General features: G+C 31.7%; 1 protein-coding gene across 4 annotated transcripts in view; it reads left to right on the top strand.

Annotated features, from left to right (window-relative positions):
* Positions 1–17603, top strand: part of GALNT13 (polypeptide N-acetylgalactosaminyltransferase 13) — a 448686-nt gene that overhangs the window by 143580 nt on the left and 287503 nt on the right. The gene's annotated exons all lie outside the window — the stretch shown is intronic.

The raw sequence follows: 17603 nt of genomic DNA, 5'->3' as shown, positions 1-17603 counted from the left end.
GATTTATAATTCTTCCATATGCAGGAGCACTACAATCACAGGATCAATCATGCTTTCAATAAAGAAGGGAAAGTATTATCGTCTCATAAGAAGTGGTGGCAGGTATTTGAAAACAAAAATATAATCGATCACATTATATACTATTAATTTTTACATTTTATAGATAAGAAAACTGAGATACATAGGTTTATGTAACTTACCCATGCTAAAGGATTTAATAAACGGTGGAGCTGAGCTGCAAGCTTAAGCACTCTGGTTTTGGAGACTATGCTGTATTACAATAATAGGAAATAAATTACATCCAGTAAAAATCACCTAGCATCTCGTAGTATTTTATATATATGACAACTTTATAATTTATTGCCAAAACCCAGATCGTTTTTCTTTGATAAATGCTAGACCAAACGGACTGTGTGAACTAGTTTTAACCTGGGACTGATCCATGGAAACCAAGATGAGTGAGTGGTTAACCAAGAGGCAGATTTTATAAAACATTGCTCTACTGGGCCATAATTAAGGGCCTTGCAAGTTTGGGTAAGGAATACTAATCATGTAAACACTTACAGAGGCTTCACTGCAAAATACATGAAGTAATACCCACCAAGGCGTAGTAAATTTCTGAGCTGGTTTTGCTTCTTTGCTGTATCTGTAAGTGAAACTTATCAATGTTTGCAATGTTTCCCAAGATGGATTCTTAAATCTATCCTATTTTAGTTGATTTTAACTACTATTTAAAGTAATAAATATTCCTATAGGATGACAAATAATAGTCCTAAAGTTTTAATAGCTAGAGTAGAATGAATAATTAAACCTACACTAAGAATCGATTAGCATAACAATGAAAAGGACCAAGATTATTTGACCTGAGATTCTGTGCTTGTTGTTTTGTGTGCTTAGTGAAAGAGTTTATAAATGCAACTGAGTATACAAACAACAAAACCTTATTTATTTTAATATTGCTTATTCATGTACTGGAAACCTTTAGGGAAGTTTGGTTTATAAGCTTTTATAAGTTTACCAGACTCATTAATTGCCCTGGTACAGCTTTTATTTTCAACGTTCCTCCATTGGTTTGTATCTAACAATAGACATTGAAAAAGTTAAAAGTGAAACATAAATTCTGCTGATCCTAGGATCTGAAATAGGGAGGTGACTCTCAAAAGAAATATATAATAATAGTGAATAAACAAATATATTTTATATTATTTCTTACATTGGTGAATAAGAAACCCTTTAAATTAAAATTAAAATTAAAATAAGGCACTATTTTTATATACTAAATGGGCAAAAATTTAAAAACATAACATTCAGTGTTAGGGAGTGGTTAAATGAGCATTCCTTTATACTGCCAGCAAGAATTTAAAGTGACATAACTTTTGTGGAAAATAATCTGAAATAACAGAGCAGAACTTTTTAAGTATTTCTAACATTGACATCAAGGAATTTATCCTTTAGAAGTACTCATAAATTTTAATAAAAGGTTTATCTACCAGCATTATTTTTAATAAAAACTGGAGATAATAATGAAAGGTTTGGCAAATTATGGTCTGTTCCTATGGATGAATGTTACATGGTAATTCAAATAAAAGATGCTTTCAAATAATGCATCATAGGAAATATGAATTGTTTGAGTGAAAATAAGAGTTTATAAAGTTGTTAAACAATAGATGATCACTATTTTAAAAAGTAGAAAGAGGTATAAATATGTACCGAATTGTTAAAAGCAGTTGTAAACTGTGTTGTAAGAAAATAGATGACTTTGTTTCTTTTTCTAAACTGAGGATATTTTTCAAATATTCTGCAAAAATGTTTGTTATAATCAGTGTTATAATTAGGAAATAGTTATCAAATAAAATTAAACCATTTAAAATTTAAATTTACCAATAGAATGCTGCTTCTTTTGGGGAGTGTATTTTAACTTGCTGACTACCATGACTACCATCTGTTTTGTTAAATATTTTCAAATCCATAGCATTTTATTTGTTTCTGTACTTCATTTATTCCAGATATAATCTTGTAATTTGCATATACAGTAGAAGCTATATTTAATTTTATGGTAGATAGAATTGAATTTTATGGTAGATAGAGAAAATTCAAATTATTTGCTCATTGGACACATTTCTTTCTTAAGATGAAAGTGTGTCTCTCAAATAGACTAATTGTGAGTAGACAATAGACAAAGTAAGCAAATTAAGTAAGAGAAAGAAAGAAAGAAAGAGAGAGAGAGAGAGAGAGAGAGAGAGAGAGAGAGAGAGAGAAAGAAAGAAAGAAAGAAAGAAAGAAAGAAAGAAAGAAAGAAAGAAAGAAAGAAAGAAAGAAAGAAAGAAAGAAAGAAAGAAAGAAAGAAAGAAAGAAAGGAAAGAAAGAAAGAAACAAGATCCAATTAGAGTGAATGTAGTTTGGAAGAAGGTGCTTCATCCATCCATTTTTATCCCTGAATAATGTGAAAATTGATGGAGGCATCTCTGATGACTGTTGCCAACATCTTCATTGAGAAAACAATAACTTTCCTTCATAATCATTTAAATATACTTATATTTTTCCTGAAATTAGGGGTTTTAATTTCTTTTTGTTTTTTTTTTGAAACTACCAAATACATTGTGTATGTGAAATAAATCATAGAGAATAAGTTACTAAACATGAGTTTCATTTACACAGAAAGACAGTGAATACAGTGGTTGGGAGAGCAGACTCTAGAGCCAAATTGCTTGTGTTTGAATCCCAGTATTGCTGTGTGGCCTCAGGAAGGTTACTTAACTTCTCTCTGTCTCAGTTATCTATAATATGGAGAAAGCAATGCTACCTATATTTGGGGTTGTAAGGATTACATAAGTTAATGATTACAAAACACTTAGAATTACTGCCTGGTACATGGCATGTTTAGTTATTATTTCAAGATAGTTTTCTTGCTAAGTGACTGTAATGATTACAATGCATAGCTATAGCTTTGAGGAATGCATAAACATATTTAAACCTGTGAATAATTTGTTGGGAGCTCTACTGTTATATGGAGAGATGTAGAAGATAATCAACATATGTAGAGTTAATCATCGAGAGATTTCTGCATATAAATGAATGTTAACCAGAATGTTTGTTGGTGAATTTATAATTAGAGAGATAAAAATTATGAATGTTATGGGATATTATTAAAAAGCTTTTAGAAAAAGAAATTCTTATGGAATTCCCAAAACAGGATGGTGATAAATATTCATGGATCAGAATAAAAGCAGGTCTTTCAATCTTGGCAGAAGACATTCTACCACTGGTTTCTCTTAATTGAAATTTTCTTTTTTAAAATTTAGATCAGTGATAAAAATAATAGTTTTGAAATACATAAAATAACTTTAAGTAAATAACAAATGTAAGTTGTTATGATAAGAAGTATTAATATAAGCAGTATTAATATACTACTTTTCTTATTAATAATATACATCAACGAACAAAAGAATTAAAAGAAAGTAAAATTAAATTACTTTGAGTTCTCTTTAACAACATTGAAAATATTGAGAAGGAACATTGAGCAAAATAAACATTCCGTTTTATACTTTATATAGTTTTTTTTTAGGTAATTACCTAAATACTAATTAGTATTTTGGACTTGAGTATATTTGGATCTAATATACCCAAATACTTTGGATTCTTTACATTTCTCGTTTTCTTAAGGGACTTTAGTTAATAGAGTTGATGACCTGTGCAAGTATAATTCAACAAAGTTGAATTTAGACTGTGGAAACCTTTATCTAGGCAACTTGGCTGCTTTGCTTGCTTCATTGGTTTATTCCACAAAAAAATTCACTGAGCATAAACTAGAATATAGCTAATCTTGTTCATTCCTCCCCGCTGTCGATTGAATGAAGTTACAGGTGAAAACAAAACAATAGAAAACAATAACAAAAAGGAATAAAGATTAAGTATTACTTAAGTGTTACCTTTATGACGAAGGTGTTGAAGTGTTTGTCCTTAACATTTAATGAAAAGTAAGAGAGTTAAGTAGCAATAAGGAAAGTTAAAATGTACTTGGACTAGGATATCAATCTGTAAATATAATAAAATACTAGAACCAGTAATCAATGAAAGGAAATTTTAGAATATTTTTCTTTAAGGGTCTTTTAAAAACACAATTTCTCTCAAAGGAAGTAAAAAGAGAAGGAGCATTTACTTGATTTCTGGCACTCTCTTTAGACTCTCCTGACATATTAACAGTGGCCAAATTTCAGGCTAGACAGAGCCAGAAGCACCCTTCCATGCTAGAGGCATCTGTATTTTTTACTTTCTCCCTAATCCTTTAGCTATTCAAATTATTTTATCAAAGCAGGATGACTTCAGTTATTTTTTTTCCATGAGTTGAGACCCTATGCTGTTTAAAGTATAACTCATCACATCAGTGTAGAAATTTTGCATTTCCTGGAGTAAACTCAGAGATAAGTGTTCAGAATTTCTAGGCAGAATATCACCTTTATTCTCTTAGAGAGAGGGCAGGAAATGTTGGATTTTGAAAAAAGTTTAGTTTTTGATGTTTTCCATGAATCTTATATAGGTCATTATATATTATGTGGTCACACTGAAACACTTAGTATTGTATTTTATGTTGCTGTGTATCCAAGATTTTCCTGTAATTATAGACTGAGTTTCATGCTCTTGCAGTCTGGATGTACTGGAAAACTCTTGTAATCCAATTGATTTTAACATAAGTTGCACAGAGAAATGATAAAGCCTGTAGACTCATCCTCTAATTCAATTGCTCCTTCATTTCTGGATTGGGATCTCTACCCTAGCACCCTTCCCTTGACTTTTCACTTTTTTTTTTCCTTCTACATCCTTTCCAGATTGAAACTACTTCAATATTAGCATACAAAGCTGTCTTTTAGACAGAAGCAGACCTTCTATTTTGCCTACTATTTTGCCTACAACCCGCTCTTTGTTCCATGGCGAATCTGTTCAGGACTCACCAGTCTTGTAATGAAATGCATCATTTCTAGTTAAGCAATGTCCTTATGTCCTCTTACCAGAAAATCTACATCACTGCCCATTATTTCCTTTTATGTGACAGAACCAAGCACTTAGTTCTGTTTTAGTTCTTGCAACGAGTGATAGTAGAAAAATGGAATATGCTAAATCAAGTATTATCATTCCAAAGATACTTCTATCCAAAACTCAGGCCATAGACCTCAACCATACCCTGAAATACTTTCTATTGGTATTACACATTCAAATTATACCCCTTTACTGCAATTATTTTTCCCATATTACTGAGTAATTTCCCATATATATGAATGCGATCAGAGATCTAAATGTAGTTTTCTTTGAAGGTAAACCATTGTCAAATGACCATTGATTTATCATATTTATGCTGTGATATATCTGGTGTTTACAGTGTGAAATAGCCTCAACCTTTAATGGACACTTGTGGTTGAACCACAATAAAGCAGTTACTTGAGCCTTGGGTTTTCTTAGTCTCTAGGCTCTAATTCAAGCAATTTCCTGTTCATACGACCAAAAGATTCTTTAAACATTTTATAAATATGACCCGTTTCTTCTGAAATAACATAGATTATTAGTACCTAGCTTCTGGTTAAAATCTAGAAACCAATTTACTATTCCCTACCTTAAAAAATTTCCTGGGTAAAAAAGAACTTGATCATGGTTTTATGATGTGTGTTTATTTAATGAATAATTTTATTTACATCTTGTACAAAATGAAGTTGAGGTAAAATAACTTACCTAAGGTCATAAAACAAGGATACAATTGAGCTGATATTTGGCCTGATGTTATATATCTTCAAAGCAAGAACTTTCCTCTACCTTGTGTTTCAGAGCAGTTGAGATTTCTGTGTAACACTGAAAATCTCTGAATTTCCATTTCATAAACTTTGGAAATTAATTTGATTGTTGATTCTACTAATTTCCTTATACCTCTGTTTCCTCATTTCTTAATTAAGGTTGTTGAACATATTGGCGTCTGAAATTCAATAATGCTCTCATTTCCTGAATTAGCAGGGACACCTGTATTTTGAGCATATCTTATATGCAACTCTATTATGATGAATATTGTGAAGTGTAACAAACAATTCCTTTCCTCAAAAGAACAAATGATAAATATTACATGATTGGTTTGAGATAAATATGCTTTTTAATTTATTTTACTCTTTAGATTCTACATACATGTGAGGTCGTATGGTATTAGTTTTTCTCTAACTTATTTCATTTAGCACAATACCTTCTAGGTCAACCCATGTTGTTGCAAATGGTAAGATTTCATTTTTTTATGGCTGAGTAATATTTCATTGTAATACAGAGAACTGATGGTTACCAGATTGGAGAAGGGTTAGGGGTCTGGGTGAGAAAGATGAGGGGATTAAGAACTATAAATTGATAGTTACAAAATAGCCATGGGAATATAAAGTATAGCATAGAGAATATAGTCAATAATATTGTAATAACTGTGTATAGTGCCAAGTGAATACTGAATTAATCAGGAGAATCACTTTGTAAATTATATAATGTCTAACCACTACGCTGTGCACCTGAAACTAATATAAGGTAATATTGAATATCAACTGTAATTGAAAAAATTTTAAAATATATCAAAAAATCAATGAAAAATAAACAACAAAAAAGAAGTAAGTACTATTGTTTTTCAACTCAACTCTCTGTGTTGGAGAAAGAACAGGCTTCCTTGAGGAAATGGCTTTGAAGGAGAACTTGAAAGTTGAAAAAGAGATCTTCTTTCTGTTCTTTGCTCTCTGACCATGATACCTCTGCTTGGGACTCACCTTTTCATAATGACTTGTACCACTGATAATTAAGAAATACCTTCATGTCTTCTCATCTTATAACCACATCTTGCCTGCCATTTCCTTTTATAAGGCAATAGCAAGAGTTCTAGTTTAGTCTCTGCTAAGATGAATAAGTGAGAAGTAATGATATGGGAGGAGTGGTGACAATGACAGGCTTTAGTATCAAGAGGAGATTGCCAGGGCTGGGGAGTCCCGAAAAATGAATGTTAAATGTCATGAAGAATAACTCAACCTTGATGTTTCCATGGATAGTTGGAAAGGGAAAAAAGCCATATTATCAGCCTCAAAACTGAAGAGGCAGATGTTTCGAGACTGTCCATATGGTGAGAGTAGAAAGTAGATTGAAGGAGTTTGAGAGAGTTACATTGTATGCAGATAGGCTGCTTCTGAAAACCCATACATATACTTTTCAATTTTTATTTAGGAGAGATTTAGCTTAAACGCTATCTATTGGTTGCTGTTTTTAGGAGTACCAAACAGTAATGGCCCAAACATAATATTTTAACAGTAAATGTCACTTTTTATTATAATAGAATAAAGAACATTAGGAAATCATTTTTACTGAGTTCCTTATATGTGCATTCCTGGACATTCTCCCTACAACAAGCTAAATATGAATGTATCATAGGAAATTTGTTGCCGAACTGGTTAAGAGGATTCTTGGTTTATACAGTTTCTATTACATGAATGCTACCTGAGTTTTATAAAAATATATGTTGATATATCTTGAGTATGAAAAGACTGTTTAAATTGTGATCTATGAAACAATATTACAACTCTAAAGTAAGCCCCTTTCATTTCAGAAAATTAATATTAAGTTAGGTATAATATAATCTCCAAGTTATTTAAATGTATTTAAAGAGATTATATTAAATTCTAAAACTGTTAACTATTATACTAATGCTTTCACTTGCCTCTGTCACAAATGGTGAAAAAACCATATATTAAAACAAATCCATCTTTCATGCCAACTATAACACAGATATTTGTTTTGGCTAAAATAAGAGGGAAGCTCATCGGTAAAGTTCAGATAAGATTTCATGTGGTCAGTACTGCCTAACAAAAGCTTCAAGTATTATAAAGACTTTTTTCTACATTCTGAATGTTATTCTTTTTAATTCCTCAACATAGACCAATTATTAATAACATTGTATTTGAAATTGTTTAGAAGTCCTTTGTATTTTGAGTTATTTATCGCAAGCATCGGTTTTGAACATTTGCATTAAGTTTCTTGCTTAAGAATGAAATTCATATATTCTCTATCACTGTTTACTTTTTGCTTGCTCACTAAAGCAATTTGATTTCCTTCAAGTAATTTCAAGGTCTTGCTTAGTTATTGGTCCTGTGCCTGTTCTTACAGAAGATTTTCTGTAGTGAAAATGCCAGAGAACCAAGTGCCACACAATTGATCTATATTTGTATTCCTGCTGAGCTGTGTTATTCCCTCTTCACCCCCCTCCTCTGCTAAGGAAATAGAAATATTTGGCAGGACTAAACTGAAAAGATAAAAACACTCTAAATAGAAGAAAAGTACTGATTCAGATCATTTCTTTGAAGAAGAAAAATGTTCTTTATTTTTTGCTTAGGTTTGAAATAGTGGCAACTGAAATTGTGGATTGGTACGAATTGCTGATTAAAACAAAGTGCAATTATGATTTTAATATAAATTGTAAGACTAGTGTGTGAATAACTTTTTGTTCATCTATATGGTTGTTGCTTTCAGGAGCAGCTTAGCCTCACAAAAGCTAGTTGTAGAAATAATTACATCCATATGCACAAAGTGGGGAAGACAGATGGAGGCTTTATTCAAAATTCACTGACTTTATAGGAGACAGGAGGGAGTCAAAGAGTCTGTGTGCTCCAACTGATGAGGTACATTGTAGAGGAGAGTCTTGAGTTTGATACCTGCTTCCATAATTTAATCGAAGTAGACTTCAGGCAAGTTACCCAAATTCCAAGCCTGTTTCCTCATTGTTTGCACAAGAAAGCTTCTTGAAGATTACATATGATAATATATTTGAAGCTTTAGACATAAGTAGAATTCATCTCCCACCTTCTGAATTTAATTTAAGAAATAATTTATTTGTTAAAATTATATTCTCTTAAGTACTTTGTAATTGGCTTGTTTAAATTTTTTTACAATGTTATTAGCAGTATACCTTGGAAAATTATACCATGGTTGTTGGCCATTGTCATTAAACATTTCAGAAAGCTGTAATATGAAACTGACCATACCTCTTTTCTTTTTTAATTTAGTGATATATATACACATACACACATATATACATACATGTATTTACAGATATTCAAATATCTATAGATATGTTTTCTTTGCATAGAAAAATCCATTTTTATATACTGTTAGGGGTTTGTCTTAGCTATAGACATGAGTACTTCTGAATTTATAAATATAATGAGTGTTCTACATATTCATCTGCATAAACTTTGGATTATATACATCTGTATTCAAAACACTGATTTTTTTTTTTTTAACCCAGTGAATGTAACTTTCTGGACAGAGGATTTACCTTTGAATTTGTTTTGGTGATCCTTTAAATAATGAGTTAACTTTTAGGTAACCAATAATTACATTACATCTTGGGAACTAAATATTTAATAAAGCAAAGTATAGCTATTTATATTTTTAAATTTTGTAAACATAATGTAGAGGGATCCAACAGATTGATGCCCTCATGAAAGTAACTTTATTAGTTAAAGAAGGTGGAATACACTTATAGATATACCTGTGTATACGAATGAAACATCTTTCTGGATGAAAAAAACTAAATTTAGCTTGTGATGAAATAGATGTAATTAATTCACCACATGCACTCTGTCATCATCTTTGTTTTTCATGAGAGGATTTAGTTATTTATATCAAATGTTTGCAGGTATGAATTCAGATTCTTGATAAGGAAAAGAAAAAGATAAATTGTTATCTTCTGAAAAGAAGTGGGGATTGTTGACATTGTACAGATTTTACAATACTGAGAAACCTTGAGTGCTTGTCAAAAAAATGATTTCCTAACAATATTACAGATAGCATGTGCCCATAAGCTAATTTTTCAGACTATTGTACAGATCAGTAGAGCCTTAGATAAACACTATGATTCATGATTTTTTAAAAAAGTCTGAATTTTTGAATCTCAAAATATATTGCATATTAATTGAAGGCATGTGTGTAGAATTTATAGCACTTACTATATTCTGATTATACAGAGACCTTTTTTTGTTTGTTTCAGGAAACTTTTTAAGACTAACATTCACAAGTATATCTTAGAGTTTTATTTTAATGAGACTCTGATTTGGTTTTATAATCCATTATAAGACTTGTCTAGGTCTTGCTATCAATTTGTTTACCAACACTACTTCCTGACCCTAAGCAGTCGAAAGACTTTATTTCTCTGAAGTGTGATTACGTTAGCTCGACCAGTAGTCTTCTAATATATTTATTTATGCGCCCCTAAAATAATTGAAAAAATTACGTAAATTCAGTAATTTTCAAATTTGATAAATTTTTGTTATTGCGGGGGTGACGTGAAATCCAGTGTCTCTCCAGTGGCATGGGAGAGGAGGAGGAGGATGGTGATGTTGTGTGTTGTCCCTCAATTCTTCTGCACTGATGCAGTAAAGAATTAGAGGTGGCCAAGAGTTAGAAAAAGTGAGATTTATTGAAAGTACACTTTAGAAGGAGACAGGCCAGGCAGTGCTAATGAAGGCTTTGGCCCTGAATTTAGGAGATAAAGAGATAGGATAGTATGTCCCAAAGAGAGGACCATATTTCCAGCCAGGAATGCTGTAACAATGCAGAAATGGGAAGGTCTGTTTATATTTGAGCCGCGATGGAAGGTCCTAGGTGATCCCTATGTGAGGTCACCTTGACTGACAGTTGGCTGCTACATATCACTTTGCCTCCTTTGCATGTGCTTACCCAGAATTCAGTCTGTTATAATTAGATTCATGAACTTTAAGGCATAGTCAAGATATTATAATGATGTTATAATGAGGCTGAAGTTATGGGCAGTACTTTCTGTGCATGCGTTTATAGCAGGTTTAGTCAAAAGTTTTTATGGCCTTTGTGCTCTAAGATTTGGGGTAATTTATAACCCCAAAAGGGAAGTATTTCTGGGAGGTGCTTAAGGAAGGTCTTCAAGGGAAGTTTCTATGGTTACAGAGCTGGGCCTTGGCTTCCTGTCTCCCATGCTTGACTAACTACCTAACATTTGATCTATAATGCCACTCACTATACATGTGGTCCGTTTTCCTATTAGTCAACATTCCCAGAATAAGGATGTGTGGGAGATGTTTCTATCAGACCTCAGCGCTGTAGAATAAGCTGACCTTCAGAGCAACAGTACAATTTTCTTGGAATAAAAATGTCAAACTCTAACTATTCATGTTTTTCTCTTCTTTGTCACCCGCCCCCAAGAAAAAGAAAACTAAATATGTATCCCAATTTCATAACTGTGTTGAACCTTATAGTATTTTTTTAAAAGATTATTCATGGCTTTATGCTACTTATTCTGTTTCACTTCCATTAATGCTTTTGTATCAGATAATTTTATATGTTTCTATAAATTGCCTTACATCCTTTTTGAATGAAGTAGATTATAAATAAATAATTCTAAAAAGATAACTATAGTGCAGTATGAATTTGTACCATATCGTGAAAATGTATTAAACAGAAGTGGACTATACACCATAATTCTTTACAATAGCCTTGAATCTCTAATTGATTTTGCAAAAGTAACCCTGGCCTTCATCCCTTCTGTTATTCTACTATTCTTTTTTCTTATTTTATTTTTATAGATATGAAGAAAAAAACCTAATCTCTTTAATTAGCTTCAGACATTATTTCCTTTTGCTTATCATTACTACTTTAACTCTTCACATACTATATATTTTTAAAATATTCATATATGTTTTTTAGAAAAGTGTTCTATACACAGTTAATCCTTTCTATACATACTTAAAAAGTCGAACAAGTAACAGTGCTTATTTTAAAATACAATTTCTGAAATACAATTTTTGAAAGCATTTTTATACAAGATTATCAGCTGTTTTTCTTCTTCTGATTGCTCTATTGTTTTCAAAAAATGCCCAGGGACATAAATTGCTCCAGAGTCTGATCCAATTAAGGCTCCTTTGCAGAGATAGAGTTAGAGGCCAGTCTTTGAGATTTGTTTTGAACCCAGGAGGGCTCTTGTCTCTTTCCTGGTTCTCTGTGGTGGACTGTAGCGGATCTATGTTTTAGCTTGTTACTCTCATGGAGCTATTTGCCTCTTTTTAATGCTCTCCCCAAATCCCCATTGTTATAGAGAACACCTTTAGGCTTGATCTCCACATTGTTCCAAAAAAAGATAGTTCCCTTGGGAAGAACTTTGGAGCCCTCTGCTATGGTCTACCTTCTCCCTGGGCAAAACCTCTGTGCCTCACTACACTGTAGCTGAGGGCAGGACAGTGGTCTGCTTCTCTCAAAAGTGACACTTCTGCTTTGTAATCAGGACACTGGGCAGAGGTGGTAGCTTCCAGTCTTGGCTTTTCACCCCTAGCATAGAACTTTTTCCCTGGGAGTGAGTTGGAACAAATGTGATCAGGCTCCATTATCGTTGTGCTGCCAGGTGTTTTTTCAGCCTGCTATACCTGGAGTATACCTATGAGTGGAAGCTAGACAAAGTTAAGCCCAGGCTTCTCAGCCACTGTCTGTAAAAGAGCATCTGTACCACAGACCTGGAGGTGTGGGATGAGAAATGCTGGCTGTCTGCAATTTAAAATTTATTTTATTAATGCAAGCCCAAAATATAAGCCTATAAAAAATACCAAATTTGATTTACTCATTTTATCCTTTTGAAAACCTAGATTTTCTATCCTACAAAATGTACCTTCAGCACTTTCCCCAGTCTATTTTAAAATAACTTCTATGGCTGAGCTTCTTCCACAGTCTCAGGAAGCTGTTCCATAATTCATTTATTGTTCATAGTCAGGAAATCACTCTGGATATTTGACTCAAATATGCTTTATCTTTATAAAAATAACTTTTCTCAATTAGAGTATTTTATATTTATCCTACTCACTTATATTCTCCTAATGTTTTCCATTTTACACAAACATGTATGTCACAGTTATCCAACACAAATATGTATACATACATCAGTACCACTTTAAATTTTAAAAATCTAAAATGCAACATTAAAAAATATAATCCACAATATTGGGTAAGGTTTTTTTAATTTTTATTTTTAGTTTTATCACTTTTTTTATATAGGGAGAAAACAACAGATGTTCTCATTGGAATCTTTTGCATAATGGTTTAGGGTTCTTAATTCAATGAGCCAGACTAATTATTAAATATAGAATTATCAGTATCATTAGCAGGAATGCAAAAGAATAATTCAGTGTGTCAACTGTTGTCACCATAAAAATTGCCTTAAATATCATAGACTAAATAAATAAAATAAAATATTGCAATGATAAGCAATAACTAATCTTTTTCATGTTTCACTGCTATGGCTAAATATGAAGTCTAGTGCTCTAGTCTAGCTATTCGATAAAGCTTTCATAATATTTTTGTTGAGAAGATTGCCACTGTGGGATGGAGACTGTGCAAAGTATGCTAAATGACATTGTATTTATATAGTTTTATTTATTTATTTTTACCTTATTGAACTGTGATAATTTTATTTTTAATATTTATATAATTATATATACTTTTATAAATATATAAATACATTTGATTTCTATTCAATTATTAATCTACTTTTATCATTGATTAAAATAAAAACAAAGGGGACGCTCATTACATAATTAAAAGGTAGTCAACTTGGAGAGGATCTTGATTATAATGGCTCAAAAGCTCTCCTGATAATAATCTTCACAAGGTGAAGAAAATTAACATATCAACATATATAGCACGTACTAAGCATTATAAAATATGCTAAATTAAAGGAATGTTATTACCTTTTATCATTTTTATAGCATACATTATACTTTCTGATTATATTTTATCATTAAATGTATGCTTTCAACAGTTTTAAAAAGAACTGAAGGCCATTATCAAAATGTTCATGTCATTTTTGGTGTCTTCTGTAATGGAAGATTATTGTATTAAATCATTTAAAATCATCTAATTCATCTATGAAAATGTTAATAAACCCTTTCCTCAGAATTAGTCATTTCTGTCAGAAAATGACATGTAGTGGTTAAACTGAAATTTTTTAGTTTTTCACTTTGAGGTAATTTGAAATATTCATTGAGATATTAATGACTGGATGACCAAGAGACCAGTGTAAGGCTTTTTAGTCAATAACTAAATGCATCATCTATATTACAGAACGACTTTGAGCTAATCAGATATTTAATGGTTCCCTGAGAGTTTATTATCAAACTTTAGATAGACAGAAGCCCTGTCTGGCAACCCTATTATCACAAGCTCAGTACAGAGAATCTTGCTGCCAGTGGAGGCATCTCATGCTTCTGTAAAACAAAACAAAACAAAACAAAACAAAGTGCTGTAATTTAGTTGTGTATGATTGTTCAGAAAGTTTCAAGTCACTGTTTTGACAGTCTGAGTTCCAGCTTCTCAGGCCTGTGAGTCCTCCTGTGAAAAACTGTGAACTCCCAGTCAAGTTAACTGCTTTTGTTTCTGGTAGATCTCATCTGTATTGGTAGGAATTATTCTACACTGCTGCTGCTCTCTTTCAAACTAACTTGGTTCTAAAATAAAAACTAATTAAAATTATTAAGAAAAATATCTGAGACATTGTGTATGCATCAGAAGGCCGTGTTGTTTTTGTGAAGGTGTTTTGCTAGACTAAATGAGATATGCAAAATTTCTGTTATAATATGAATCTCTTGGAGTTTAAAAGCTACTACCCAATTTGAAATGCATATTCTGTGTAGACTATAACTCCTGAAATGCTGAAAATACCTTCCCCAATTAACTTAATTAACTGAAAACTGTCAGTGTTGGAATTGCACTGGCATAGCCAAACACTTAAAATGTACAGTAATTCTTGCTAGAATTAGAAGTTGCTTTAAGAGTACCTAGGAATGTACTTAGGGACTAGTTAACCGTATCAAGACTAAGAGAAATTTATGGTTGCACAGAAACATCATTTACTCCATAATCAACAGTAATGATGGTAACTGATGTGAGGTCAGGTGAACAAGCACCTAATTTTCAATGAAAAAAATATATCACGTGTGTTTGGTAAGTAAGAGGCATGAAATATGAGTACAGGGAGCAGTGGAGTGTAGGCAGCTGAAGGTACTTCTCTGTGTTAAAGGACTCCAACTAGAGAAAAATGACTCTAGTTTCTGTGCCATGTCCAAACAAATATTTGGATTGTGTCCCAGAGCTTGTTCAAAAAATAAATACAGAGTGCATCCACTTTTAAAGCACTAAGTAGAAAGATTCAAAATATAAATTCAAGTACTTAAACTTAAAGGCTCAAAAGATTTTATATCCCATTAAATGAAAGTAATATAATCCTACTTATGTTTCAATAGAATCTCAATTGTAGAAGAAATAAAATAATATGAATAAAGAAAATGAGATGTGAAATAGGCAGTAAATGGTGAATATTTCTTTTAAACTATATTTTTTTATAAACTTTGAGGGTAGAGAATTTTCTTTTATCTTTTTCTTTTGTGTTTTTTTTTAGTGATATCTCTAACCAAAATATCCATGATTGCAGAGATTATTAAGAGAAACCCCAAAATATGATTAATGCTTGTCGTTAGTAAAGACTAATATCCTTAAGCATTTTTTTAATTTGTAATTTTAGCTTCGTACATACAGTTCAGCAATATCTGTTTAGCATCTCTAATACACTATGCTCTACCATTACAAAAATGAATAGTACATAATAGTATATAGTTGCTGTGTATTTGTTGAGGAAGATAAATTGTCTGTGTAAGTATTCTTGTAAATACTTGCACAGGGTACCATACAACCACAAAGAAGGAAAATAGTCCAAACTAAGAGTTTAGGGGAGACTTCTTGGAAGAGTTGCCACATTAAATATAAAATAGTTAAATAAAAATAAATACATAAACCCATTTATGAAACATCCTATAATGTTTAAAGAATTTTTCCAGATATTATTTCATTTGAATCTAATGGAGATTTCAGACATTTCACAGGTTATTTTCCTCATTTTACAAATGAGAAAATTTATGATAATACGGTGAATATCCTTGCCTAAATATACATATAGTTCAGCACACAATTGTTCTATCACAAAGCTTAACTCAAACCCAGGTAATCTTGCTCTAAATACTCTTCCCTGCCACCAATCACATGGAACTGCTTGTAAAATTGAATAAAAGCAGAATATAAATATAAGCACATAAGGCAGTAAATGGAACTGCCCATTAACTTGTTATAAAAGTAAGATCTTTTGATGTGGTGGTTTTGTGGATATTTCCTACGTGTAGAACCTGTCACTGCTCAGGGTTTGGCACTTAATTTTCCCAAGATATTGTGTAGAGTTAGCTCAGAGTTTATGAGTGTAAAACACTTTTAAAATTGGACACATGTTCTGTGTAGATAAGTGATTATTATTGTTTCTTCTTAAGCATTTTTTTTTTTTCTGTGTTAAACTAAATTCTTTTGAGCGGTGCGTTAAAGCCAGCTGGACAAGTTCCTATAAAACTAGGCCACCAAGCAGTTTCCAGGGTAGCAAAGTATAGTGCCTTCCCAATGAGAAGACTGAAAGTGCTGTCAGGAAAGGAAATATTGGGGTAATGTCCTATTCCCCTCTGAGGTGGTTTGCTGTGCTCAAAGCTTTGGTGTATTACTGCACAGCTGCAACATATAGTCTCATCTTTATTGCCTTAGACTCAGGATTAATAAGGCATTGACGTTAAGACATAAGATAGCTAATATGTAAAAATTATTTGCCAGTGGTAATCCTTGCCTCAAAATTGCCACTTTATATAAACACATATTTCCTTGAAGAAAAAAATATCTTTTCATATAAAAATTAGGATTTTTTATTTTAATTGGTGTATATTATAATCTTGTAATCAATCAATTTTTATTTTTCTCTCTGTCTCTGTCTCTCTGTCTCTGTCTCTCTGTCTCTCTCTTTCCCACCCCTGCCTCTGTCTCTCTCTCCTTCTTTGTCTCTCCCCAAATAAATCTCAATATTTAACTTGGCACTGAGTAGCTATGTACAATATTTAATTGGCAGACTGACTTCACTTTTGAAGGAAAATATTATTCACTTAATATATTCTCTTGGTTTAAATGTTAATAGTTCCTCTCCCAGTTAATTATCTTGCTTGTCCTCATCTTCAATATTTTCAGTTTCAGAACTCTCAGTCTTACAAAGCTTATCTTCATAAAGCAATAATTTATATGTTGGATTAAGGAGAAAAGATGAATAAAGTAATTTTATGTTCAAAATAATTTAACTATTTTTATCATTATGCAATGCTTCCTATCAATTTAATGTCCGAATACGTAAACCTATTTCATTGAATCCAGGTCCAGTTTAAAAAGCTCAACAATTTTGTTTCAGTAGAAAAAAAACTTATATACAGACGATGAATGTCTTTATCAGCTCTACCTGATGTGTAATTGACTTACGTGAGAAATGTTTTTGAAGTGAAAAGTTCTATTGCAAATCTCCATGACTTAATAAATCTGACTTATATTGTTTATATATAGCTAATTTAATGTTGTACTGACACTTTCAAGTGGCTGTCTTTTATTGATTTCTGCAGCTCTTACTTTATTTGCAGATGTTACAATATCTTTCTTTAAGTATAATTTAGTCTCATAACTACTTCAAAATTATT

This window comes from Pteropus vampyrus, unplaced genomic scaffold (assembly GCF_000151845.1).
Source record: "Pteropus vampyrus isolate Shadow unplaced genomic scaffold, Pvam_2.0 Scaffold2, whole genome shotgun sequence".
NCBI lineage: Eukaryota > Metazoa > Chordata > Mammalia > Chiroptera > Pteropodidae > Pteropus > Pteropus vampyrus.
The sequence above is the reverse complement of the archived record's forward strand: the minus strand, read 5'-3'. Positions and strand labels throughout refer to the sequence as shown.